Source organism: Cryptomeria japonica, chromosome 11, assembly GCF_030272615.1.
Source record: "Cryptomeria japonica chromosome 11, Sugi_1.0, whole genome shotgun sequence".
NCBI lineage: Eukaryota > Viridiplantae > Streptophyta > Pinopsida > Cupressales > Cupressaceae > Cryptomeria > Cryptomeria japonica.
In genome coordinates, this window is record NC_081415.1 from 189,476,109 (window position 1) to 189,498,501 (window position 22,393).

A 22,393-nucleotide genomic window follows, 5' to 3' on the forward strand; every position below is an offset into this window, starting at 1 on the left:
CATTAAAGAAATCTTTAGGGTCAGAAAACCTTGACACTGTAGTGGACAGCCGGTATGGTTGAAAGAACTCCTCAATGCACTTCCACCCACCCTTAGTAATTACAAACTGATGTGCTATTGTTACTATTGGGAAAATGGTCCCTTTTCCTCTATTGGATAGCTTCGCCTCTTGTACACCCCCAATCTGCCTGAGGACCTTTGCAATTCCTATTTTCAGTGGGACTTGATAAGGTAACAAAAATGGAGTGCCTCTGAAACCGTACACTCTGAAAAACTGTGGAAATAGTGTACAAGTATATATCACCCCAATTGTGGACAATTTTGATTTCTTCAGCAAACTCCTTAGGCCTAAGAAACTCCAAAAGAGCTTTAGGGACCCTTGGATTCTTTGAGCATAAGAGAATTCTGATTTTGGATGCAAAGCACTTATCAAACTTTAGGTAGCTAGCATCCTCCCTGTCCCATGACAACACTGCGCTCCATAGTTGAACTGGCATTTTCTCCCCATCCATTTCCTTCACTAAATCCATTTCATTGGCAAAGTAGTCACCACCCTTGAATAGAAAAAGATGCATGAGAAGGGAGTACCATTCAAAAGGCCTATCCACCTTACCATTCTTTATCCCTATCAAGCCTTCATGGATTGCATCAGTGATGTAGGGGGCATAATCAAATGTTACTGCCAGAGAGGGATTTAAAATTTGTGCTATCATTAACATGTAATGGGTTGGCATGTTCATTTTAGCATCTTCTCCAAAAATATGGCAGAGTGACCAGTATAATCCTTTGGCTCTAAGAGTGAACCAATTTAGGGAGAAAGGCTCCATGGTATTAGGTCCTACAATAGTCAATCCTCCTATTTTGACAAAAAATTCTTTAAGAGGCCCATTTCTAAGATGATTCCTCTGTGCACTGTAGACTTGAGAAAATGATTCAAAATTAATGGGCTCCAAATAATTGGACACCTCACTAAGCCCAAATACATTTCTGAATTCATCATCGTTGACTTCAATGAGGGTTTTTCCATTTACATCCCTAACACTTTTGGTGAGAGGGTCATAATTGTGTGCAATCTGAGTTAGGAGACCCACATCCATGAAAAATCCAGGGACCACCAATTTACCTACATCTAACTCCCAAATACTATTCATTGGGGTTGGGGAGTGTCTCATACCAAAACCAACCTTGAATAGACCTAAACCAGACAACCCTATCTGTGGGTCTCTCAGCCAATTGCCCTTGTTATACAGTCCTTCTCCTATTCTCAAACGAAGAGCCTTGGGCACTAGTTCCTTAACTTTAGCTGCTACATTTCTGGACATAGACAATTGTTCCAGGAAGAATTTCTCTCTCCTGGTAATTAACCTTCCCTGTGAAATCCCTTCTAGGTGCCATCTCAATGATATGAAAGTATTTCAATTACTAATCAAAGTAATCCTTTAACAGAACAAAACCACAATTCATCAAATTTTCAAGTAATTGGTAAGCAAAACACAAGAAAACCTATTTTGGCCTGAAGAACTCTACTCTGCACCAACTTTTCTACAACAACTCTTTGAAATGATACCTACATTCAATTGATGTGAGTGTATATATGGAAATCAGGCTCTTAATTGCGACATTAACACCACATGCTTTGGCCATCACCTCATAATTGAATTCACAAATGAATTAAAAAATTTGGCTACAACGGATCATAAAATGTCTGAGTGCTTCTATCACTTTGTTGTTTCGCCATTTTGTGAAGCCTAAAATCCATGCATCTTCATGAAGCAAAATCACGCCAACCGTCAGATCAAGCGGAACTTGCACAACTTTTACTTTGTTGACTATTCTTCACTCGGCGACAGGCTCAGATCTCTTTCGCTATTTCGTGAAAGCTAAACATCATGCACATTCATGCAACGAAACCGCATGAGCCATTCAATAAAAAAGAAGTTGATCGGTCTTTATTCTGTCCTGTCACTGGCGGTTTACCCCACTAACCACGCACCAAGCGTTTAAGGCTAACGGTTTTCGCTATTTCATGAATTGCAATTACCTTGCATCTTTGGTCTACGAAATGGCACCCATCGTCGGATCCTCCTTGAGATACCCACCTTTTAACAAATCTAACCTGGTGGGAGTGGGCCCTCTGACTCAGCACCATGTAACCTGGCAATTGATTGGTAAAGGAAACTGATGTGTCAATCAGTTGTCAAAAAACTTCCACAGGGTCCACTTTAGGATTGCCACGTGCGTCTGACAAGTCACCTTTTCATCAGCAGTCTGATCCATCTGTTCTGCCATGACACCGACCAAGTGACTGCCATGTGAATTTTCTATTTCGTGAAGGTTAACTCTCGGTCACCTTAGGGCTGCGAAATAGCACCGACTGTCCGCTCAAAAACAATGTGATCGACCTTTACCTTCAATCTTTACTACCTCGTGGATCAAATTTTCTTTTCACCATTTCATGAAGCCTAAAACCGGTGCACCTTTATCTTGCGAAATAGCGCAAGCCATTCGATCAAAAGGAACTTGATCAGTCTTTACCTTAATTAAAAACCTGGATGCCAGACCCACTTCCACCTTTTGCCATTTCACGAACGGTAACTCACGGGTGTCTTTGAACTGTGAATTCAAGCGCCTCCTTAGATTAAAAAGAACCTGCGTGATGGTTAGGAATCCCGATTAATATTTAAGAACTTAAGGAAAGGCTTAGAGAAAATAAAGCGCTGCTAGACCCACCTAGGGAGAAATAAGAAGGGGGGGACACTTTTCATGACAGACGGACCCTTCTTTAAGTGATAAAAGTAATGTTGATTTAGAACAAGAGGGTTTTTCTCAAAAACTAGAAGGCTTAGAACTCAAACCTTAAACCCTCTTTTGACCTAAGACAATCAGAGGCAACAAGACCATACCAGACTCAATTTTTTTAGACTTTTAGCCAATTATGGAACAAGAATGCCCATTTTTTAAACAGTGATAACACAACTGTCTTCACAATAGCCATGCTACCGGTTGTAGTAATCACCTTTCTTGATTCGACCTCTGGTAGGTCAGCCTATGTTTGCATTTCTATAAACAAAGGTTTAGGCTTTTTAGTTTTGGCCAATGGCACTGTTTCTGTCTGAACCTGTGCCTCAACCTGTACCTGTTCTGGTTTCTCCATCTGTGTGTTAGAAGGTTTCTCTAAGCTTTCAATTGCTGGTTTCTCAGATGTAGTCTTAGTTTGTACCTCTGTACTTTCCTTTGCTGGTTCTTCTGATGGTTTTCAGTTGTATCTACCGATTTCTCAGTGGTATCCTCTATCGGTTGCTCTGTAGGTTTTTCTATTCTTATCTCAACCTCTGCATCTATGGCCGGTGACTCAGTAGTCACATATGTCTTCTCGTCCTCAGTAGTTTCTCTATCAACCACAACATTTACTTCTTGACTATCTATATTTACAATGTACAAAATTTCAGACTTGGGATTAATAGCATCTAGTGGAGTCTCCATACTCTTAGTGGCCGGTTGATTGTCAGTAGTATCTACCGGTGGAGTATCTAAAGGAGGTGGGGGTACATTATCAGTTATTTTAAGGCTTGGAGGACCACCTACCTTACCTTTCCCCTTATCCCTGTCCTTTTGATATACTTTAATAGTCTTTGGTCTGAGTAATTCTTCCTATTTTTCTTTTTCAACAAAGAATATATCCCATGCATTTGCTATTTCCTCAGAGACTTCTTTTACTCTTCCTACCATCAGTGGTACATGTCGGTGAGCAGTGGAGAATACTGTCCTGTTTGCTTCACTGATAAGTTTATCTATTTCATCAGTTGAGTTGACTAGATATGCTGCAAGTAATTTTTCAATCTTAATTTTCTTGTCCAACTCAATGATGACTAACCTTCTAGCTTCTAATATCCTATACAGATCATTTGGTATTTCATCAACAATTTCCATCAAAAATTTCTTATATATATCCAAGTGTAAGATTACACTATTCTCTATGCTTTCCTTTTCATCTGCTGATAGTGTGTTGTATATTTTGCTGATATTTTTCAACTTACCATCTTCAGTTATTTCACTTAGAAGTTTATCCAGTGGAGCAATATCTTGTTTTAACTTCTTTTTCTTAGGAGTCAACTTTTTTGCTGGAGGCCTTACTGCATGTTGTTTTTGCCTTGTTTTCCTAGGTGTAGGTGAGGGTACCGGTGAGGGTTTTCTTTTTCTATCTACCCTTTTGAATACTGTCGGTATATCACTCTTAGAGGAGGTTCCAACCAGTGAAAGATGAGCTTCCAGTTGAAGTCCTTCCAACTCACTTTCCTTTATACCAGTTTGTTTCAAAACATCTTTTTTAATTGCTTTAGCCTGCCGGGTTCCTTTCCTTACTGTTGCTTCAACTTTCTTAACCCTTTTCCTTGCCTGAATTCCACTCTCAATTGTTTCAGCATTGCCAAAGACTTCTTCAGTGGGTTCCTTTGGTGCTTCAAGGAGGGCTTTTGCATAAGTTTCTATAATATTATCATCTGTTTCATAGCCCATTTCAGTTACCCAGATAGTTCTAGGGAAAACTGCCTCCATCCATATTTCATCTTTCTTGATTACAAAACAAATTTCTTTCTGATACTTGTCCACAATAGCTTGGGACACTCTTACTCTATTTTTCATTCTAGCCTTCAATGCTTGAAAGTATTCATTTAAGTTTTTCTCCCATGTTGCTCAATAGATCCAACAGTTATTTTCCTACAGGAATGTCAAAACCAAAATCTCTTGCACCAATATCGGGTACTTGTTTAGTTATGTACAACATTAGACAAACAAGAAAGTTTCCAAATCGGAATGTTCCTTTCTTATCCTTTTTAATTTTACCCATATTGTCTATCAATTCATCTTTAAGCCATTCACATACATCTATTCTAGCATTATCATTGACCATATCATAGGCACTTTTGATACATAGGCTAGAAACTGAGTTCAACCTATTTGCATGTGTAGCTTTATAACCTAAGATCATACTGATAAATCTGACATTGATGTCCTTTACATCGTTTACCCTTAGAGACCTTTTGTCAAAAGTTGCACCGGTTAGGTTTATCACTGTATCATTTGGGACCTTCTTTGTTCTGTCAGGTCTGCTACCGGTGGAAGGTAACCCTATTACTACCTTGACAACTTCCTTTGTGATTTTATGGATTGAATCCAACCAAAAGAATTCACCATGAACTTTTCTTAACACAATCCTTATAATATCCTTGGGAAAATTTGGGACACTAAGGATTTCAGTAAACCTAGGGTTTCTACTATCTTATGTTCTAACTTGATATTTCAAGATTCATCACATATCATAGTGCTATACATGTGTTTGATCTCATCATCACCTAATTCCTTGATATGACAATGCATATACATCCTAGGGTCTTTAGCATATACTACTCCCTTAGGAATTTGAAAAAATGCACCTATGCTATCATCTTTCTTCGCAATTTCAGGAACCAAATTGAATATGGGTCTAGGGTGTTTAACAACCTCAACAACAGTAGGATTTGCAATAAATTCAGGAGTGGATGAAGATGCGATAGCTATAAATACCTCAATTTGCCTTAAGGATGAATGATTGGATGAATTGCTTCACTTCTTCACTAAGAATGCCTTTGCTCAGGAATTTTCGGGCTCTTGAAGATTTGAATGCTCGGTGAAATGAAAATGGAGCCAAAACACTTGCTTTATAATGTTATTTTTCAACTACCACATTTATTGCTCGCCGGTTAAGTCACAACTTAACTCATTTGCCGGTATAGAAGTAATTTCAACTTGTCACCATCAACCGAGGGAATAATAGCATGTTTTTCATTTTGTTGCTAAACCCTCAAGGATTTTCCTTTAGTTAGATGAAGAGTCTCCTGCCAGTGGAGTGTTACTCTATTTTGCCGGTGGAGGAGTATTCCCATCAACATTCTAATTTGACTTTCTGATCCATTGTTTTGAGAATTCTTTCTTTACCTCTTCAATCTTTTCTTTACCTTTCAAACTAGGACCTTTGTTATTTGTCGATGGGGACTTACTTCTGCAAAATTTTGCAATATGTCCAATCTTGTAATAGGCATAACAAGTCACATTGTTCTTCTGAATAGCTTTCCCATATCCTATGCCGGTTTGTGTTCTGCATTGATTAGATAAGTGTGCAAATCTTCCACAAACATAACATCTTACATTCATTCTGCAATTTTCTAAATTATGACTAGCTTTGTTGCATTTAGAACATTGACCAGTGGGTGTATTAGTGTTCTGATAATTTCTAGATCTACACTAATTTTCTCTATGACCATACTTGTTACAATTAAAGCATTTCCCATTAAATTTGTAAGCATTAGGTTGTCTTACCAGTTTGCTATGATCATGATTGTTTGCAGTACCAGAGCTTTCACCAATTTCAAAGCCAAGTCCATTTGTATCACCATTAGGTTTCTGATTTTTTAGCATGTCACCAAGTTCTTTTGAGCTTTTCTTGAATTTCTCCTTGTGTTGATTTGCAGCAGCCAGTTCTCTCTCCAAGATTCCTTTCTGTCTCATGAGTTCATTTGAGTCATTTTGTGTGTGCATTAAATCTGTCTTTAACATATCATTTTCATGACTAAGTCTTGTGTTTTCATTTCCAGCATCATTCAGTCTTCTAACCAAGTCATCTTCATTCTTCTTTCTATCTTCAATTTCTTTACAAAATCTCATAGTCATATCTTGCATCTCATTCTTTATTGTCGTGTTTTCTTGTCTTAGCTTGTTTACTAGATCATTAAGAGTTTCCTTTTCATCTTCAACATTTTGCATCTTTTCACAAAGTTCTCTCCTCTTGTTCCTTGCAATAGTAAAATTCTCTTGAAGTGCTTGAATGATATCCTGAGCAGCCTTCAGATCATCCTCAAGTTTGATATTTTTCATGTTTTCTGCATCATAGTCTGAAAGAGCGGTTTCTAATTGCTTTCTCAAGTTTTCCATCTCTACCAGTGTCAAGATCTTCCTCAAGCTATTAGGCTTTTGAAAATAGAGGACCAGGCTTTGATACCAATTGTTAGGATTCCCAAAGATACTGAGAGGGGGGGGGGGGGTGAATTAGTATCTTACCAGTAAATTAATTTTCTTATCTTATAACATGAGAAGCATATTAAAACTGTGTATCGGTAAAATAGAAATAATGCAGTAAATAAGAACAATAGACACAACATGAAAAGCACACCATAACACAATATTTTAACGAGGAAACCCACTGTGGGTAAAACCTCAGTGGGATTTGTGACCCACAATATTCACTTACTGGCCAATAAGGGAATATTACTGCTACAATAGGGGCCTGCACATGCAGGAAGGCCAAGTGCCTAGAGCTCACTGCTCAATTACAAAGGAAGTCACACTGACTTACAAAAATGGATTATACTAATCCAATGTCTTGACCTACTTTAGATCAACATCTACTATGCCAGATTCAGTACCGGTTTAAGCTCTACTACATACATAAACCCTTATCCAATAATTTGCATATTAGGTCTGCTACCTTCTATTCATATTTCCCATCCTACCTCTCCTTACAACATTTAATAATCTACAATGATTTCATACATATATGAGTCATAATACAATCCGCTATGTGGGCTTACAAAAGATTTTACAATTAATTACAAAATTATTGTCAGCCAAGGTGCCGGTATTCTTCTTTTTTAGTGCCAGTGTTCTATATGCCGGTGTAGAGTCTGCTAGTGCCGGTATTTGTGTCTGCCTGCTAGTATCACATGATTGCAAGGTTGCCATCAATGACAATACCTTCAATCACCTACAATTTCTCATTGGAGTGTGCATTTTCCAACAAGTGTATACCAGTAGCATGTTCAACCAGTGACCAAAGTTGAACCAACATCAAGTGAGCTGGATGCTGACAGAGATGTCACATGGACTCTAGGTGGCAAACATGCTGTTGTAGGTGAATGGTGTGTCGGTGAGGTAGTTGTCGACTAAGTCTGTATTGAATGTCAAATACAAAAATACGGGATCAGTTGCAGAGGATTGAAGCTCAAAGAAGATTGAAGAGAAGAGATTTGATTCTTTGACATCATGATCAAAGTAGGATATTTGATTGTCTTGTTGATCTAGAGAAAGAAACTGCTAGATCATTTATTGTGATCAACAAAATCAAGACTTATGAATAGAGTCCAATTTGCTAATTATAGTAAACATTCATAGGAAGAATAAAATAAGATGGAGGTTTTTGCTATACTATTTCAGGTTGTCGATTAAGGAAAGATGAGATCCTATTTGATATAGATCGAGGTTGGTGAAGAAAACCCTAAGCACGTGAAGTTTGAGTTTTTGCTTTTGGAAAGAAAGCTTATATATAAATATGCAGATCAAAAAATTTAGCATGTTGAGAGAGGATGATTAATGAGAGATTTATGATAAAGTGAATCTTTGCGAGGCAAGACTTGATCAGTTTGAGTGAGAAAATATTGAAGTGATTGAGTGTTGGAGAAGAACCAATAAGGAAGGTTTAACTGACAAGGGTTAAGGTAATTTGTAATCTATTATAGAGTATAACAGTTTGTTAAACTGACAGTGTCTGAACCGGTAAGAGAGCAACAAAGAGTGAAGGAGAGCAAAGTGAGTTTCAGAGAAGATCCGACAAGGCTGAAACTGAGTTGTAGAGGATTTAGAAAGTAAGAACAAAAGACCGGTAGAAAAGAATTAGTGTGACATATAAGATTTTAACTGATAAAGTGAATAGTTTCAAGGTGTTACAAAACTCATTTGTAACAAGGTGTTTATCATTGTATTGATTTATATCTCATTGTATTTCACTGAGTGGATGCTCAGTGCAGGGGTTGGTGGTCCTTGAGTTGGTGCTCCTTTGGGCAGGTGCCCATAAATTGTTAGGGGTTGTTGGTGCTCCTTGGGTTGGTTCCTTAAACATTGTAAAACTGTTATTTCACTGTGAGGCTAGATTGGAGCAGTAGATCTCCAGTAGTATTTCTCACTGAGGTTTTACCCACATTGGGTTTTCCTCATATATTTGGTGTTATGTGATGTTCTTTTGTGTGTGATTACTTGTTAGTGCTTTCATTATCCTACTAGTTAGACACATTATTTGAAATTGTTTATAGTCACTGATTCACCCCCCTCTCAGTGATATCTTGTGTTCTACAATTGGTATCAGAGCCTTAGGTTCCCTGTTTGTGAAATCTTTATCTAGCTTGGGTAGATTCTGGTTTAAGAATACAATGGAAAGGAATGAGTCCTCCTCCTCTGTCAAATCTCCCTTGTTTGATGGTACCAACTATGCCTTACGTAGAAGAAGAATAGAAACCCATCTGTCCTCCCTAGGTTTTGATATTTGGATGTCTGTGCACAATGGGTATATTGTCCTTAATAATCCTCCTACAAATCCAGATGTTAAGAAGGATTATGAAAAAAATAGCAAGGCCAAGAATTCTATTCATAGTGGACTATCTGATAATGAGTTTGTTAAGGTCATGCACTGCTCATCCACCAAGGAAACTTGGGATAAGCTAAAAAGATTGTTTGAAGTAGATGTCAAGGTCAAGGAGGCTAAACTGTGAGCATTAAGAGGTCAGCTTGAAGGCTTGAAGATGAAAGATAAAGAGAAGATTATTGATTATCTTCACAAAATTGATGAAATAGTGAACACTATTAGAGGACTTGGAGAAGATATAGCTGATGAAGTGATTATCAAAAGAGTACTTAGATCACTCACATCTAAGTATGACATAAAGGTCTTTGTGATAGAAGAAGCCAAGGATCTGAAAACCTTTTCAATGGATGAGTTATTTGGGTCCCTAACCGCTTATGAGATGAGAACAACTGGTGAAGGAACTTCAAAGAAAGAGGCTGCTTTCAACTCCATCAAAAAGGGTAAGGAAGAAATTACTCATGGAGAATCTAGTGAAGACTCAGACATAGTAGTAGCAAAATTTTTAAGGAAGCTTAAAAGAGGATCCGATAAGTACAAAGGAAAATTACTTCTCAAATGTTTTAACTATGGTAAAATAGGTCACTTTGCTTCAAAATGTCTGTATAGTGAGAATGATGGAGAGAAGCAACAAAGCTCCATTAGACCTTTAGGTAAGGATAAAAAGAAGAATGCTTACTGATAAGATAGAAGAAGCTACTGGAAGCTGAACAATTAGTATACTTTTGAAGATGATGCCACAGATGAAGAAAGTGCCTCAGAAAATTATTGCTATGAGGATGAAAGAAAAACCAATATCTTTAGGGCACTAGATGAACTGATTGATGAAGATAATGAAGATGAAGACATTGAAGCTAAAGTGAACCTGGAAAGTGAGCTCATAAGTGCTCTTGAGGATTTGATTAAAGCAAGAAGAGATATCAAGAAGGTTAAGTGTGTTGCTACTGAAGAACAAGACCATTTGAGGCAATCCCTGGATGAGTCCAAGAAAAAAATTTCCGATTTGAAACTCCAGATGCAAGATGCCAAGAGGATATGTGAAGTTACATCCTCCTTTTTAATAAAGAAAGAGAAGGATTATCAGAAATTGGAAGAAGAAATTGTAAGGCTCAGAAATGAGCTTGAAAAGAGTAAAGATGAATTGAAGATAAGAAGCAAGTATGAGGGCAACACTGAAGCATTGAACAAGATGTTGAGTAATCATAAGCACTCAAAAGATACTGAAGGTCTAGGGTTTGAAGAAGGATAGAGTTCAAATAGAAAAGACATATCTAACAAGGAGATATAGTGTACTTCTTCAAGTGAGAGTAAAGAAAAACAAACCTTTACTGTGAACAAAACTACCGAGAAGAAGACATATGATGAAGCTACAAGAAATATGCCCGTGAACCGAAAGGATCACCCTTTGTACCATAATGAAAACCATAAATTCAAGTTCAAGATTGATGAAGAGGGGCTCACTAAAGTCAATAGCATGAGAGGAAAACATCTGATGAGACAAAGGTTTGCTGGTCCAATGCATCAAGATTGGTATGTACCCAAATTCCATGGTTACTGTTACTGGTGTAATAAGTTTGGTCATAGAATTGCTGATTGTAGTTTGTTGCATAAGCCTCCTACTAGTTTTGAAAGTAGAAATTCATTTTCTACACTTCGGGAGATGAATTCCACTTGTTATCAATGTAATGGTTTTGGTCATAAGAGTTATGAATGTAGGAGAAGTCAGCCGATATCCTACAATAGTTTTTCAAATTCATCTTTCAATGTAAATATGAAATGCTATCATTGTCAAAATGTTGGCCATATTGCAAAGCATTGCAAACTCAAGAATTCTAAGCAAATGAAGTCAGTACCTAATCACAAACCAGAAGCAAAACCGGAGTAGAAAATTGCAACTGACAAGAAGAAGGAAGCCAACCCAGTTTGGGTTGAGAAGGATACAAATAAAGCGAATCAAGTTTGATTGTGTAGACTGCCTTGCATGTAGAAAGAAGAAATTTATGGGTTGTAGACAGTGGATGTTCCAATCACATGACCAGAGACAAAAAGAAGTTCATCAAGTTTGATGATTGGAATGGAGGCTCGGTGAGGTTTGGAGATAACTCTTCCATCAAGATAAAACACAAAGGTACTCTGAACATAGATGGAAAATTAAAAGCATATGATGTATGCTATGTGGAAGGACTAAAGCATAATTTTCTAAGAGTCAAATGTGTGATAAAGGATACAAATTCACATTCAACTCTACCGGTTGTTAGATAAGGAAGGATAGTACTAGACAAATTATTGTAGAAGGTAAAAGGATAGATGGAAATGTGTACAATCTAAAGGAATTCTTTGAGTCCAATGCATGATGGGTCAAGTAGATGAGATCTGGATGTGGCATAGAAGATTAAGCCATATAAACTTTGATAATCTGGTTAAGGTGAGTAAGAAAGGTTATTTGAGACATATACCACCAATTATCAAACTGACAAGCACTTTTTGTGATGAATGTCTAAGAGGCAAGAAAACTAAGGTAACTTTCAAGATAAAAGAAACTAATAAATTAAGGCCCTTAGAAATTGTGCATACAAATCTGTGTGGTCCAACCTGAACAAGAGCTTTAGCCGGTGAGAGATACTTCATGATGTTCATTGATGATTTATTAAGAATGACATGGGTCACTTTCCTACATGACAAATCACAAGCATATGAGAGATTCAAAATATTCTAGATGATGGTTGAGAAGGAAAGTGGATGTTAGTTGAAGTGTCTGAGATAAGATTGGGGTGATGAGTTCAGAATAAATGAGTTTGTAGACTATTTTGAGAGGCATGGAATCAAAAGACAGTATTTAGCCCCCAAGAACACCACAACAAAATGGTGTTGTAGAAAGGAAAAATTGGACTGTCAAGGAGATGGTAAGAACTATGTTGAATGAGCTAAAAATACCAGATATATACTGGAAGGAAGTAATACATACTGCTGTATATACATTAAACTAGGTTCAACTAAGAATAAATAACAGAATGATACCTTATGAACCGTGGTATGACTAGAAGCCCTTAGTTAAGTATTTCAAAGTGTTTGGAAGTAAATGCTCCATCAAGAGAGATGAGTATAGTCTAGGTGGTTTTGATTCTAGGAGTGATGAAGGAATATTCTTGGGTTACTCTACTCACAACAAAGCCTGTAAATGATACAATTAAAAGATTGAGAAAATTCATTGAAAGTGTGCATGTAAGAGTTGATGAAGATTTGCATAAAGGAAAAAAAAGCACATGTAAACTGATATGATGATTCATGTGATGAGGATGAATTTTAGTTAGACAATGAACCGGGAGAATCATCCAGCAAGACCCCTAATAGATATGTGCAAAAAAATCACTCGAAAGAGTAGATTATAGGAAATAAAAGTGACGGTGTACAAACAAGAAGAAGACTTGCCCAAAATAATGAACCAGTAAGTTTATGCCTCATGATTGAAATGGAACCCAAAACACTCAATAAGGCCAAAAAAAGTGAGAAATGGATGGATGCAATGGAAGAAGAGTTGCAACCGATTGAAAAAAACAAAACTTGGGGATTAGTTCCTAGACGAGTAGATAAGAATGTCATAGGTACTAAATGGGTCTAGTAGAACAAGATGAATGAAGAAGGTAAGATTGTCAGGCATAAAGCAAGGTTAGTGTGCAAAGGGTTTTCTCAAGTAGAAGGAATTGATTTTGAAGAAACATTTGCACCGGTTGCAAGACTTGAGGCCATTAGAATGTTCTTAGCATTCTCTACCTTCAAAGGATACAAGGTATATCAAATGGATGTTAACTCTTCTTTCTTGAATGGAAATTTGGAAGAATAAGTCTACATAGAACAACTAGAAGGTTTTCTACTGCATGATGATGAAACTTTTGTATTCCAGTTGAAGAAAGCATTGCATGGTTTAAATCAGGCTCCAAGAGCATGGTATTCAAGTATGGATAAGTATCTTAAGGAGCAAGGTTTCAAAAAGGGAAGTGTAGATAGTAATCTGTACATATAAGAAGATGGAAATCACTTGATTATTGTTGTTGTATATATGGGTGATATAATATTTGGAGGCAACAAGGATATCTTGTGTAAAGAGTTTGCTGATAAGATGCAACCAAAATTTAAGATGCCAATGCTTGGAGAGATGTCATATTTTCTTGGTTTGCAAATTTCACAACAAGATAAAGGAATATTTATCTCTCAAACCAAGTATGTTAGAGATATGTTGAAGAATTTTTAGATGGAAGACAACAAACCGGTAATTACCCCCATGGTGACCGGATGTTTGTTGAGCAAAGTTAATGAGTCACTGGAAGTGGATCAGACCTTGCATAGATCCATGATTGGTAGTCTGTTATACCTTACTACCTCAAGACTGGATATTGTGCAAATAGTATATATGGTGGTAAGATTTCAAGCTGTACCTAAATAGTCACTTGAGAATGTAGTTAGAAGAATATTTAGGTACCTACAAGGAACACTTAATTATGACTATGCAAAGAAAGGAGATTTCACTTTACATGTCTACACTGATGCTGATTGGGTAGGTTGTATTGATGACCGAAAAAGAACAAGCGGTGGTGCATTCTTTTTAGGTGACCGATTAGTTTCATGGCACAACAAGAAGTAGGATTAAGTCTCCTTATCTACTATCAAGGCATTATGTTCTCAAGTGTTATGGATGATGCAGACCCTCAAATACATTCATATAGAAATATCTGACCCTATTTCAATCTGATGTGATAACTCAAGTGAAATCAACATTTCAAAGAATCCGGTTATGCACCCAAGGAGAAAGCACATTGCTATCAAACACCACTTTCTTAGAGAAAAGGTTGCAGAGCAAGAAGTGAAGGTAGAATATGTTCCTACAGGTGAACAAGTTGCTGATATCTTCACAAAACCTATACTGGTAAACATATTTGAATATCTAAGACACAAGTTAAGAGTTTTTCACCAACTTTATGCACTTAAATGTGTATGGAGATCTATGGATAAGTGGGAGTTTAGAGCCATACATTTTTGACTCATGGACCATATTCTATACTCAGGGGGAGAGTATGCATCTCCAACTTGTTTGTGATTTTCTTAATTGTGTCAGTTATCTCTTAAACTCACAAGACTGGCATAATTTTTAGTATAAAAAAGGAAATTAGTTTTGGGAATTTGAAAAGTTGTCTATTCAATTTGTCTATGCTAGACAGTTCAAATAACCAGAAGACAACTAAGAGAGGGGGGGGGGGGTGAATCAATTGTCACATATTATAGGTGTAGGCACCTAAAAATGGTCAACGCTTGCGAAGTCATACTTTAACATTTGTGCATTGCCTCATTTTAGGTTTTTGCGTCGCATTAACATTTCTCCTATGTCACGCACTTGGTCTTTATCATTTGCGAACATTGAGTCATTCTTCTATATTCTTCAATCATCTCGTTCTCAAATTTGGTCTTGTCGACAACATTATCCAGTCATGATTTTGATCGGTTTTATCCTGTTGCATCAATGAGCATGCTTATTTGTCATCATTTTGGACATCGTCAATCCTAATTAGGGTTTTGTCCTCCTGTCAATCTTGCGATCGATTTGTCATCAATCATTGCTCTCTTATCATCAATCTTATCATTTTGGACATCGTCAATCCTAATTAGGGTTTTGTCCTCTTTTCAATCTTATCATTTGGCGATCGGTTTATCAATCTTGTCGTTTTGGCGATCGATTTGTCATCGGTCGTGGTCATTTCCAATCTTGTCGTCTTGCAATTTATTTATCATCGATCCTCGTCCTCTTGTCAATCTTGTAATCTTGCGACTGATTTGTCATCGATCGTTGTCTGTCTCAATTATGTCAATTTGGATCAATTTGTCATTGTTCCTTGTCAATTGGTGCATTTATCAATCAAATCATTTTGTCGCATTGGTCATTTATCAATTCAAAATCATGACATTAATTATCTTCAATCACGACCTAATTGTCATTTTCGCATTTCTAATTCGTCTTCTAGGGTTTTATGATTTATTCATTTAACCTAATTTGTCATTTCTTCCTCTAGGATTACTAAATTATTTATTAATCCTAAGTCTTCTCATTACAATTAAATCTTTATTTAATTGGCTAATTATTCTTCCTCTTGTGAATTAATTAATAAATGACAAATTATTAATTAATTTACCTAATTTCCTAATTCCATATTTCCTATTTTTCCATCAATTTCAATTTTCTAATTTTCTAAATTTCTAATTTCTTTTCCCTCCTATTTCATCTCCTAATTCTATGGGAATGACATTTCAATTTGTCATGAAATTGTCATAATTGATAATCAATCAATTTTGACATGGAATGTGTCATAATTTGTCATCAATTTTCAATCAATCAAATTGTGCATGGAAAGTGCATAATTTGTCATATTGATTTGCAATTTCCATTTGAATTGCATCATGCCAATCTTGTCATTTATCCAATTCTTCTATAAATTGGATGTTTTTTTTCAATCAAATCCCTTCGAATCCCGAATCCCTAATCAAACTATCGAACTTATGCTTCTAGTACTCTTGAGCTTTTCATCAATCTTGTTTTCAATTGTATGTGCACTTGTAGGTGAGATCCACAAATCCATTGAAGAGGAAAGAACAACAATGGAGCCGCATGGAAGGAGCATTCAATTCTGCATTTGGTTTGCATAATCTTTCATTTTGAATGCTTTGTTTTCATGCCTCTATTGAGTGTGCTTAGGATTAGGTTCATTTGCAATGAGTGCTCTTATGATTGAGTTATCATGTCTAGTGTTTTGATCTACTTGTCTTTGATGATTCCTAATTCTGATGCTACATTAATTGGTGAACCCGACATGAAAAACTAACCTTCTAATCCTCTTTATGGTGTTTTGAGTGCTTTCAAGTTGTTTTGCAGGTCAAAAAACCCAAAAACAGGGCCGTGTAGGGTATTCTGGACACTTTCGCGCTTGTGTCAGACATCTTGCACTTGTGTTATGCATCTTGCGCTTGTGTAGGTGACATCTTGCGCTTGTGTCATACATCTTGCACCTGTGTCATGCATCTTGCGCTTGTGTAAAGTCTAGAACAGAGGTGAAAAATACAGTTTTTACTTGAAATTTTTGGTGTTTTTGCATTCTATTTTCTGTGCTTTGGATTTTGGTACTAATTATTTGTGCAGAATCTTGGCATATGCATGGAAAAGACTACAAATCAAACTACTAACATGTGTTATGCAGAATCGATGGTCAAAGACAACAAATCAAACCTCTAACTTGGGTTTTGCAGGTTGCCTTGGAGAAACAACCAAACTGTGTGTTTGAGATTTTTAATTAGGCACTTAGTGATTTATAAGTAGGTTGGAATGAACAATTGTTTGCTTTGATTGTTAAGTATGACATTGGAGTAGGAGAGTATGCTCTCATCCTTTTTAGGGTGATCAGAAATCCAGACCTTCGATACCATGCTTGTGTTGTTGATTGAGTGTCTCCATTAGAGGGCCTGCCTTCCCAACCACTTTGCTTTAGCAAGCAAGTGATAATCATGAGAAGGGAATGACCCAAAGTGAGTACGGCTAGAATTCCTTGGCATTCTAACTCACTATAAAAAAATACCTGATGAGTGAAAGCTTTGAAGGAAGTGTTACGTGGGAATTGCAGTTACTTGGGAAGTGATGACCCTTGAACTCTTTCTCATATCAACATCTAAGTAGGGCCTCTTGGTCTAAATCATGCTTGTGCGACTACATTTGTTTGGTATCTCGATGGGCTTAATGTCTCAATCATGCTTGCATGACATCAAGGAGTAATGCTTAACAGAAATCCTTACTAAACACCTTGTTTTTAGAGGCCAAAAACCCTTCTAGTTGCTTGAGAAGGACAAATTCGGATACTTGGAAGAGATACTAAGTTCGCCATGGGGAGATTCCATGGGGACTGATGCTTGGCTGCCCTGAGAAGTGAGTGTCGTGGAGGGGAGCCCATGGGGTCAAGCATCTATGTATTTTCCTTGAATCTCATAATGAGTCTACCTCTCAAGTACCTAATGTCTTTGCCTACCATAAGAAATGTGGAAATGAGCATGATTGTCTTGAGTCTATGTTAAAATATCTTGTCTTCTTTGATTGTCAAAAGTTGAATTTTATCTCATTTCAAGAACAAGGCAAATTGATTAAAGACAAGGTTAAGCACAAGAGACATTCATCCAACAAAAGTTCAACAAAGTTCAAAACTCATCTTCAAACATGGCTATCAAACATTGTTCCAAATCTTGTCTTAACATTCATGTCACTTACATTTAGGTTCATCCTAGGTTGCATTTTGCAAAGTCATTGTCAAGTACCAAGGTTAGGTTTCACCTAAGTCATACTCCTTTACGTATCAATAAGGGTCATTCATTTGCATATGTCCTCTTGCATTAAAGTCATACCATTTTCATACATTTATATTTACCCTAAGTCCCTTTATTAAGCTTAAGTCATTATCATATCATATTAGGGTCATTTTCATAGCAATTGTCCTTTTGCATATAGTGTCAAAACTAGGTTTTGTCATACTTGAGCAATCCAAATCTTTGATAAACCCTAAGTCATTGTTAAGAAGTCTAGACCTCATCAAACCTTTTGTCCTTTTGTCATCAATGTCATTTCGTCAAACCTAGCTTAGTATCCAAGCATATAGGGGAGACATTGTCATTTTGTCCTTTGTCACTTGGTCCTTTTGTCCTTTGAGGTCTAGACATCATTTCAATTTCCTAAGGGTCTCATTTTTTAGAATTGCATTCAAAAGTTTGTCAAAATCTTCAAAAACAACCAAAAACATAGATTGCATTTTCATTTATTTAGTTTGCATTTAGTTGCATATCATACATTATCCTTGAAAAATTCCAAAAATATATCATTTGCATAGTGACATGTCTATTGAAACAAGGTTCCAAGCACCAATGATGCAACAAAGTTTGACGTATCAACCGATGATGCAATCAAATTTTAATCCAAGGCAATCACAATTCTATCCAACCCAACAACAAGGCAATATCGATCAAACTTTTTATGATGAAACAAGTCTCCAAATACAAAAACTAGAGGAGAAACTAGCTCAAGAAAATGAGATATTGGAAGAAAAAGTGAAAAACATTGCAAAGAATAGATCACAAATGTCCAAAGTGTTTCGAAAATTTCCAGGTTGAAATCCAAATATCAAGCCAATTGATGTAAGATCTCTTCTTGAACACTCAGACATACCAGCTCTCCTCTCCCAAATAGAGATGATGAAACAATTACAAGAAAGGAGACAACATCAATTTCAACATTATGTGCCTCCACAACAAGAACAAGGTGTTTACTATCAATCAGATTTTCAACCATCACAACCAATGGTCCAACATATGCAACCAACACAATCAATGGTCCAATTTCAACAATATGTCCAACCAACTATACAATGTCAACAAATGGTTCAACCAATGGTGGAATATCAACAAGTTCAATCAACATATCAATGTCAACAAATGCAACCAAACATTCAAAAACAAAACTTTCAATATGCACCAAGCAAAGTTTCAAACATGTCAGAACAATTGAACCAAGTCCAATATCAAAACATGACATCAAACCAAAAACAAGTTCAAATTCCAAATACAACTATGTCAAAACCTCGAAAGAAAGGTGGCTTTATTGCAATGCTCTTAAGGAACCTACCAAGTGAGTTTATTGAGGAAGATCAAAATAATACACTTATGTCTAGCAATGCCTCATCCCCTCGCAAGCAAATTGACTCTCCAGTGGCATCTATACCTACACCTTTAGAAGTTTCACAAGAACCTTCCATATTGTCCTCATCAAACAATACACCCAAGGATGCAATTATCCAAGAGCTATCCATAATTGATTGCCAAGATAATCCAATTCATGATGCACATCCTTGTCATGTTTCAGAAATACAAGACCCAATGCCACCATGCACTTTATTGCCATTACTTGTTTTAGAGGACCCCATTCAAAGTCCTTCTTCCTAATGTTCAAGCATTGATTCCTTGCCAGAATCCATCACAAATATTCAAAGTGCATCTCCTTCATGCCAAAACATTGATTCCTTGTCCGAATCATCCATGCATATCCAAAGTCCAACCTCATGTCAAGAGGATAATTTAGAGCATAAAGAAACGCATGTTAAAACAGATCAAGATCAAGATCAGGATCCTGAAAACTTATCATCCCATCCAATTGTTGACCAGGATTTCATCTTCCCAGAAACTCACGACGATTCCCCTATTCTTGTCCATCCTATCCAAAGTCCTATTGACATTCCACTCCCCAAGCAAGATCAAGATATTCTAGTCCATCCAATCCTAAACGATCCCATTCCATTTCATGAACACGATGTCCTTTCAAGTCCCATTGACATTCCACTTCCTAAACAAGATCAAGATATCCCTTCCATTCTTTCTGACGATCCCATTGAAAGTCAAGAGAAAAGCACCTTTAAAGAAGATTCCAATGATCTTCCTCCTTGTCAAGATCAAATTATTCCTTCAGATCCTCCACAAGATCCACTTATTCCTCCATCTCCATGTCCTAATGCTCCATATCCACTCCAAGATCGCACTTCTTTTGATGATCCCATTATTTCTCCCATTCCATCTCTTGAAGAGCCTATCATTGAACAATGTCCACAACACAATCCTAGTCCCCCTCATGATCCTAATCCCCCTCATGATTCTAATGTGTCAGTGCAAGATGTTCATGAACCCTCAACGTGCATAATGGGTTCTTCCACTTTGGTGAAATCCGATCCACTTCAAGATCTCATTATTTCTCTCATATCATATCCACCTCATAATGAACTCGTGTCTTCTTCCCAAAGAAAAGAGTATCCTACAAGTCAAGATATTCATAAAGGAAAAGGAGTAGATCTCCATAAGCAAGAACCCCTCCATATCGAAGAATATACTAATGGTCATGGCTACAAAGCTCACACTCAAGGCATTGGTATCCCTTCAAAGTCAAAATCGAAATGTCCACCTTCCCCATCATCGCTTCCATCCATTCTAGGTCCCTATATCCCTCCATCTCCTATGCAACATCAACAAAGGCACACATCTTGGAGAACCTTCCATCCATCCCACATGCCTCCATATCATTCCCATCCACACCAACATTCATTCCCCCCTCCAAGTAATTTGGATGCCAAGTATAAAAGTCATAAGTCTAGCAATCCACATGTATTCAAAGATCAACATGTCCAATTTAATTGACATGTCAAAACAAAGAAAAATATGATCTCTAAAGAAAAAGAAATATCCAAAAGGCCACAAAGGCCCACTGAGAAAAATAAAGCAAAGTCAAAATATGTATGGGTTCCTAAATCCCTTGTGCAAGCAATGCACTCCAAGGAACCACAAAAGCATGAAAAATCAAAAACCATGTGGATCCCCAAGAAGCTCCTTGAAGCACAAAAAGAACAACCCAGATTGGCATCCAAAGTTGCTATTCCTCCATCCAAACCTTCCAAGTCTATTTCTCCACCACCTTCTTCATCCATTTTGGGCCCTTATGTCCCAAAATCCCAAGCTATTCCTCCATCCAAATCTCAATATCCAAGATACATCTTTCCTCCATCAGTCCATCACCCCTCAAGGTGTGTGCCAATGTCGATCTTGCCTTCATTTCCATCTGCTGAAGCCCAATTCTTCCAATACCCTATCCATTATCCAATGCATATTTTCCATCCTTCCATCCCTTTGGTCCAATCCTTTGCATAAATCCTTGCCTTAGTTTCATCTCATTTTCCATGTCCTTATCCTACCAACGTCTTTGAGCATACTTTTAAAGGTCATGGTCCATTCTTTTCAAGGCTACTATCCAAACAAAAAGACGCTTGAGTCCTTCTTCCATCCCCTATCATGTGTCCATCTTCTATTGAAAAAGTCAAAAAAAAAAAAAAAAATTGAAAAAAAAAAAGAAAAAGACAAAAGAAAAAAAAAAGTAAAGCAAAAATAATTCGTCCACTGGTGAAAACCTGGCAAACAGGCGCCTTGGGCAAGTACCATGATGAAAACCTGGCAAACAGGCATCATGCGTAATTTATGAACTTCTTGCACACCACACTTGGGGGCAGGTTTCCTCCTTCATATTATATTTCCCTTCATTATCCTATCGAACCCCTATCATTACCCTTCATATCCTATTGTCCCTCATGTCCAGTTTCCCTTTCCACCTTTGATCTTGACAAGGCTGACGATCTTCATGAGCATTATGCATCTTGTTTGCAGCTTTCAGTCTATCATAGCTTTTTGGTCATTTATCCATTTGCTTATTATCAACCTTTCATCTATATTCCCTAGTTTATTGCAACTTTCTGCCACCATCGCATATCCTACCCTGACCTTCAGTCCATGTCCCTTATCCATTCTTGGTCTTTCTTATCCTATCCATATCTTATCACTATCCATACACTCTTTCTGTCGCTTGATCTTGATCTGACATAAGGACGCAAAATTTAAACATGGTTTCAAAAACCTCTTGACATGTCCCTCATGCCATGTCCCTGCTTTACATTGTCATATCCAGTCTCTTGTCCCATCGCGCAATAGCCCTTGAAAATTGCATCCGCGTTGTCTCCATGGTAAAAGGCCTTTGTCTTCCCTCTGTCCACCAACATTTCAGCAAGCCTATTTATTCACCTGTCATATTCCTTGCCTTGCTAGACACTGGGGGCAAAAATTCAAAAACATTTAAAAATGTCCTGAAAAAAGATCATAAAAATTTCATAAATGTCCTGAAAAAAAATTCAAAAACATTTAAAAATGTCCTGAAAAAAGATCATAAAAATTTCATAAATGTCCTGAAAAAAATCCTAAAAATTGAAAAATGTCATGAAAAAATCCTAAAAATTGAAAAATGTCATGAGAAAAAATCCAATAAAAATTGAAAAATGTCTTGAAAAAAATCTT